The sequence below is a fragment of the Danio rerio genome, chromosome 12 (assembly GCF_052040795.2).
Source record: "Danio rerio strain M-AB ecotype USA chromosome 12, GRCz13ab, whole genome shotgun sequence".
Taxonomy (NCBI): Eukaryota; Metazoa; Chordata; class Actinopteri; order Cypriniformes; family Danionidae; genus Danio; species Danio rerio.
In genome coordinates, this window is record NC_141032.1 from 11,247,501 (window position 1) to 11,255,732 (window position 8,232).

Here is an 8,232-nt window from a genome sequence, read left to right on the forward strand (position 1 = left end):
ATGCTCAGGGAGAAAAAGAGACTATAAACGCACAACAAAGAAAAATGATGAGCAGGTGTAAGCAATCAAGATTGAAATGCTGGAAATGACAAGTAAAATAATCAGCAGGCATTTCAAACACTTTATAAAGCGTGATTATACGAAAAGAAAATTGTACAGTTCAAAGAATGTCTATTCTTTAATATGCTATTGTGACCGGGTTTTCTTATGATCTGAGATTATCTCATATTCATTGCTTATATTCATATTCTCATATTCATATTCATTCATTGCATTTTTTTCTCAGTTGCCTTGGTTCATTTCTCTGATCACAATTGTAATTTGCAAAACGGTAAGTGCATTATTCAAAACGACATGTACAAATAGCAAAAGCTTCATGGATTACCTGCTCAAAACCCTCAGTTCGTCATTCAAAAAATTTTTAAAAAATTGTATCAATGAACATGTCAGTGCCATCAGAATGACAAGCACATGACAAGTCATTTTTTTATTACTTATTTAAGTATTGCATTATTCACAAACTAGTTATTTAAGAACAGTTGGTGCTATTTGAAGATCATTCAGAATGTGTTTGTTAATTATTAATAAACTTCAAATAAACATTTATATGTTTTATTATTCAGGCATATACTAATAGTAAATTTCCATGTTAATAAATGCTTTAGTAACTCAAATTCATCCAGTTTTGTGACCTAATCTAAAGTGAGGACTATTTATGCTTCATAAATGCCTTATGAATGATAATTACAGGCTCAATTCTATTCTAAACAGGAAAAAAGGAAAATAAACGACTTCATTTCTATTCATTTGTATGTACACAAATTAAATAAAAAGTAAATCTTTTTATCTCAAATAAAATGACTGTGCAGTTTAAACTTTGCCAAATTACTTTGAAATGTTGTATCATATTGTTATTGTTAAATTAATATATTGTTGCTTAATTCAATTTTATTGAATAGTATTTACTGCTAATTGTATTTTGACATTACTGTTATTGGGTGATGTTCAAAGTTTACAGTAATTTTCCTTTTCAGATAAGATTGCAAATGTTGTTCATTTGATACTGAGCCTTTAATTGTCATTTATAAGGGATTTATAAAGCATAAATAGTCCTCACTTTAGATTAGGTCACAAAACTGGATGAAGTTGACTTAATCAAGCATTTATTAACATACATAATAACCATTACTATATGCCTGAATAATAAAATATGTAAATGTTGATTTAAATCATTTATTAATCATTTACTTACTCATTCTGCATGTTTCTAAAAGCTACGAACAACTCTTAAATTCAAATGGTTTGTAAATAATGCAATACTGAATTTTGAACAATTACTAAATGAACAATTAATAAATAACAACGTATGAAAATACAATCATTAAGCACATCATAAATGTGCTTATAAATATTCAGCATTTGTAGCTGTTTTTCTAAACTGCTTACTAATGTCTAATAATGTAGAGTTAATGCTTAACAAATAATGAATTAACTATTTGCTAATGCTTGATAGATGATTAGTATGTAGTTATTATTATGGGATTTTTTTATGTACTGTACATTGTTCAGGTAATTTGGAGAATTAAAATTTTGATTCGAGAAATTTACCAAAGAGACTAATGAATAAATATTCCAGATTTTGAAGTTTTATCTTTAGAAGGCAAGTTATTTGACTTATTTTTAAACTCTTCACACGCTAGGGGCCTAATCTCTTTTTTTGAAAGCCGCTTGGGAAGAAGACTTAGGGATTTCAATATCTGAGACTGATTGGGATCAATGCCTTTTATCTGTTTATTCATGTTCCATAAATTCTAGACACCATCTTATTCAGTACAAAGTATTACACACACTTCACTATTCTAAAACAAAGCTTAATAAATTTTATCCCTCGGTTTCCCTCACATGTGACAAGTGTAAAGCTGCTGAGGGTGCCTTAGCACATCTTTTTTGGTCTTGTGTTCAAATTCAGAATTTTTGGTTAGAAATATTTCAGTTCTTTGCTAAGGTTTACAATTGTTTTTTACTCCCCCAATGATAGCAATTTTTGGCTGGTCAGATTTTCTTGAGACTCTTAACCGAAATGTACGGTTACCTGTTCAGTATGGCATGATCATAGCTATAAAAGTTATCCTTTGTTTTTGGAAAAAAAAATGTTAGGCCTCTTTTTTTCTGATTGGCTTCTCGGACTCACCTCCACTTTACATTTGGAAACAATAAGATATACCACCTCTGGGAACTCTGCGAAATTTAATAAAATGTGGGATCCAGTCTTTCTTTTTCTGCAACACCATAAAGACTAAGAGTATCATTTAATTTCTGAAGATTTGTAAGTTTTTTTTCTCTACATTCATTGCTGTGTCTTTTTGTGGGTCATATGTGTTTTGTATGTCGCCATTTTCTCTTGCTTTTAGCTTTATTTTACATTTTGCACTGATTATTTTCTCATGATGGGTTTGTCGGTCTGTTCTTTGTTTTTCTGTCTGCAAAAATTATAATAAAAAATATTCAAAAAAAGAGACTAAGAAATAACTGTAATAGTTAGCGTGGGTGAAGTCTACTCTGACATGACCATTTATTTGAAGCTGCTTTGACACAATCTACATTGTAAAAGCGCTATACAAATAAAACTGAATTGAATTGAATTGAACATGCATGACGCAGCAAATTAAAATAATCCCTGAAAAGAACAACATTTTAAACAAATTTCACGCTGTCTTCCCTAAAATAATAAAAGACAGACTGAAAAACATAAGATGATGACAGAAAATGTACTGTTGGTGACAAATATTCCCTCACTGTGACAAAAATGGACAGAATCACGAACACAACAATACAGGTTTACACATAGACAAACTTGTATGCAGTTGTAAGCAAGAAATAATCAGACCCAGACTGTTCAGTAGAAGAGAAGTTAAGAGGTCCAACAGGTGAGATTGTGTGTGTAGAGGGGGGTTGGTTTAACGGGTAATGTTACAGTACTCTGCCAAACACACACCTGTTGCCTCAGGTTCATTTACATTTCAAACTAGCTCACCTTGCACTCTAGAAGGGAAAGAGAAGTGTGTGTTTGTCTGTGTCTGTGTGTGTGCAGGCCTGGTATTCATCACGCTGTGGGGACCCCACATGTTTAGTGATGATTTTTGACTTTGTGTGACATTTTTAGTCTTCTGGAGAAAGACAGCTGATAAATCAACCAGAATTGAGTATTTTGAAAATGTGAAGCTTAAGATTATTATTTTTTTTTTTTTTTGTGACGGTATATTTAAGCAGTAGGGTTTGGGGAACAGTACAAAATATAGCCTGCACAGTATAAAAATCATTGCCTATATATATATATATATATATATATATATATATATATATATATATATATATATATATATATATATATATATATATATATATATATATATTCATTCATTTTCTTTTCAGTTTAGTCCCTTTCTTAATCTGTGGTAGCCACAGCAAAATGAACCACCAACTTATCCAGCACATGTTTTTAAACAGCGGATGCCCTACCATCTGTAACCCATCACTGAGAAATATCTATACACACAAATACACTACGGACAATTTTAGCTTACCCAATTCACCTGTACCACATGTCTTTGAACTTGTGAGGGAAACCGAGCACCCAGAGGAAGCCCACATGAACATGAGGAGAACATTCAATCTCCACACAAAAATGCCAACTGACCCAGCGGAGACTCGAACCAGTGACCTTTTTGCTGTGAGGCGATCGTGCAACCCACTGTGCCACCATGATGCCCTATCAAGCCAAGGCTTATTCGTATACATTCGTATAAGCATATCGGCACTGGGGGGAGGCGTGCGTTAGTCGCCTACCAGTGACGATATACAGCCACATCGCACTGCTACGAGTGTGATATTGCCTTCATACAACAGTTTGACAGTATAAAAAAGAAAATCAAATACAGAGAGTCTAAAAACCCTTTTGTTAGAGAAACTACTTTTTTCCGCTATTCATTCACATCTGCAGCTGACGCCAGAACAGCAGAAACCGATACTTCACCAACGGCATTTTAAAGCTAGTGTTTAAATTACTCTCTGTCTAGCTAATGTCTAAAGTGATGACAAAACAGGTGATTTTGCTCACACTTTAAGATTATAAGGCTGAACTGCATAAAATGCCATTAATCTACAGATCTGTCAAATACTTATCTACTACTACTCATCTGTTTAATAATGATTTGATCTGCTGTAGTTTGAAATTATGCTGGTGTTCTCTTGGGGCTTATTATGCAGTCTCTGTCGCCATCTTGTGGATGAACATTGTCAACCGTCTTTGCTCAAAGACAAGCCAATAGGGTATATGCCGAGCTAGTGCTGTTCTCATGCTGATACACTTCCGGTGACTTGTTATTGTGAACTTTTTTCCATTTTATATGGTTCCTTTTTCAGCATCAATGTTGTAATGTCATTAAAATACATTCAGTTTAGCATTTATTTAGTTGTTCAAGCATAAAGCGAGACAAAAAGCTGTTTACTCGCACGCGCCCGTCAGAATCGGCAGGCTAACGCAGAAGCTCCATTGAATATACTGGGGTAAAATAAATGCTCATATTATAAAGATATGGCGGGGGAAATGTAATTTAATGCAGTGTTTCCTGTACAATCTGAGACCACCTTTAAATCGGATATCACTCAGCCAGTGGAGATTGCGGATTTTTAAAGAAAACAGACCTTAAGCGCACCTGATTTTGCGTTGGCATTAAATTCGCCAGAAGCGCTTAACCCACTTTACTGGCAAATTAAAAGTCCTATTAGCATGCTTCGGCATATACCCCATGGCTGCTGACGTGCTGTCTCTCAGAAATTATAAATATTTAATTAAAAATAGGCACTATCCTTATAAATAAACTGCATAGTTGCAATCTAAACAACTACATCCTCTACAAAAAAAGCCTCAAAAGTACAATATGTTGCCCAACAGCAGTAAAATTTGTCAAACTGTAAAGTGTCCACAGCTTGTTGCTGTATATAGGCGGAGTAAAACAAAAAGATGAATGGGGCGGGGCGAGTGCTGTTACTGGCAGAATATTGCGCAGCTTTCAGCCCATCAGATTCAAAAACCAGACATAAGTGTTGTATAAATATATATAAAGGACCGGTGTGTCCATAGAGGCGACCTAGGTAAATAGTAAGGGTGGCATATATACAGGGCTTAATTTGTGCCGGTACATGCCGGATCCTGATCCGGCACCTCTGAAATTTGATCCGGCACCTCATTTTACCGATCCCCCTTCTCAACCTCCCTTCACCCCGTCCGCTGTTCAATTTCGGTTTCTTCTGCGACTCCCCGACCCTCTTCACTGTTGTCCGTGACACTTCCGCTCCGCTCAAATTTGTCCACAACACCCCTCCGCCATCCACCGCACCAACATACATATATAGTCAGCATAGTCAGCAAAATCCCCCGTCTTGTCATCACTTTAGACATTACGCTAGAGAATCATTCAAATACTAGCTATAAAATGATGTGTGCGATGTAGCAACGGTTTCTGCTGTTCTGATGCCAGCTGCAGATGTGAATGAATGGTGGAGGAAAGTAGTTCCTCATAAAAAAGATTTTGAGACTCTCTGTGCTTAATTTTCTTTTCTATATACCCAATTATGCCATCAAACTATTGTATAAAAGTAATATCACACTCGTAGCAGTTAGATATGGCTGTATATCATCACTGGTGGGAGGCATTTGTTGGCATAAATAAATGGATATATTAAAGGATAAGATGCTAAGGACCATCAAGCGTCATCATGTGCCTCTGAACATTCGATTACAAATATTTAGAGGCAATATGTGGTATCAGATGACAGCATTCATAATATTGTGTCTAGATTTTTTGATATCATAAGTATATATATATATTCAAGTTATTGTGTCATGAACTTTGCACCTACAACAAACTCTCATGTAACAGTAGAGTAATAGACTGTTTTTTAGGGTCAATAAAATAAATAAAGTCACAAATAATCATGTAAATGTCTGTTAGGGGACCATCAAAAAAGTGTCATCAGATTTAAAGAAGTTTATTGGTACACAAATAATTGTAAGATGAAATGTAGATACAAAGTTATTTATATATATATAAAAAAATCCGAAGGGGGACTATCAGGACATTACTTTTCTTCACTTGCAGAATTTTTTACATTTTATAAACAACGTCGCCCTCTACAGACCAGTACATGAACTACAGTTTCAAGTTTGTATCTTCACACTTTCGTTTTCACATCAAATTTATGTGATTTTAAGCTGACCACACTCTTATACAGGCAGATTTTATTAATTAAAAAGTTGCTGTTTTAAATATTGTGAAACTACATGTTCAGACAAATCTGTCAAAGAATTTTAAAAGATTTTTCAAAGGACCAATGACTACATTAAAGCTAAAAATTTTTATGTAATTTATTTTTTAATCAATCAATCACTGGTTAAAAAGTAAAATTACAATTTTAAAAAACATGAAAATAAAATTATGAATAATGGCATAATGGTGCACTTACAACATTGAGCGAAACTTATATAAATGATATAAACTTATGTAAATAATTATAATAATTTTGAGAACAATTTTTTTTTTTTTTTTAACAAAAGCCAGTATTTTTGAGGAGTTTTAAAAAATATTGTGCTATGTATTATCAGGCCTCATTGTTCCATGTGATCCTACACTGCCCAGGCACATGCACACATAGGGCTCAACCTGTGCAGTGCACATGCCCTTTAGTCTTGGATAGAAAGTGCTCTTCTAAAATGATCTGAAGTGCCCCCGCACCCCCATTACCTGTGGACTCTCTGCAGACCATTTCATGTGGCTATTTAATGAATATCCAGGTCATAACAATTCAGCCTTTGTAATTAATTGACATACCATTTATTTTCAGAGTTTGATAGTGAGATTGATTGATTGATTGATTGATTGATTGATTGATTGATTGATTGATTGATTGATTGATTAATTGATTGATTGATTGATTGATTGATTGATTGATTGATTGATTGATTGATATCATTTTAGTTGGGGTACTAAGATACTGTTGTTTCAAAAATATAAACTGCTGATCTGATTTATAGGACCCAAACTTGAAAAAGATGTCTTCTTTTCTGAACCTACAGTGCTGCAAAAACATTGAATAACTATTATTTTTTATAGGGTTGACTATAATCAAAGCAGACTGCAAAGCAAGCTCAGGTGTCTCATTATAGACCCATGTTCAATTCTGTAAACGCTCAGGAAAACCTCCACACAGCTTGAGTCAGGCAATTAAAATCTTCAAAGAACTCCTGAGGTCCTTTATTCATGCTGAGGAACCATCCCTGGATGACAAGTTTTTGATCAACCAGTAAACGCTTAGAGAAAGAAAGGTTGGTTATGAATTTTAAGAATGGACAGATGAACAACTTAAGCCCTTTGTTGATCAGATTCTACTTTTATTTCCTAAAGGGAAGAAGAAAACAAATGTTTTGATCTTCTTCAATTATTGAATCATAATGTTGTTATTGCTGTTTTTTTTCTCTTTCTCCTATATATTTATTGTATGAAATGTTTTTGCTTGATTATTTTGATTTAGTTCATATTTAAGCAGACGTTCAGGCTTTTGGCAATAAAAAACAACAACATGCATGTAAAAAAAATAATTAAGATGTCACAGAATTTTCCCAGTGATGGGTTGCAGCTGAAAGGGCATCCGCTGCCTAAAACATATGCTGGATAAGTTGTCGATTCATTCTGCGGTGGCGACCCCAGATTAACAAAGGGACTAAGCCGAAAAGAAAATGAATGATGGAATGTCACAGAGAGTGTCATCGAGGTGAATGGTCAAATACGTCAAGCTCATGGAACGGATGTTACTCTGTATCTATTAAAAAATGACAGCATTATTTAAATGCAGATTGATTCACACATCTTTCCTTAAGAAACATCCTCTAAATGATCCCGAAATGCAAAGACTGACCCATAATTTGTAATCGATCAAACGAAACAGACTATTTCTGGACAAAATTCAAGATTGGATTGTTGATTTTTTAAAAAAAATGTCTGTTAAAAAAGCAAGATTCATCATTAGAATGCAGTGCCAATGTGCGATTATTATAGCACTTTATAAAGAGAGCATATGTGTATTGTCTATCTCTCAAAAAAAATGAGCGAGGTTTAGGAGGGTTTTGTGGGAACCCACTGAGTTTAGCAACACCTTCCTCTTTTTTTTCTGTTC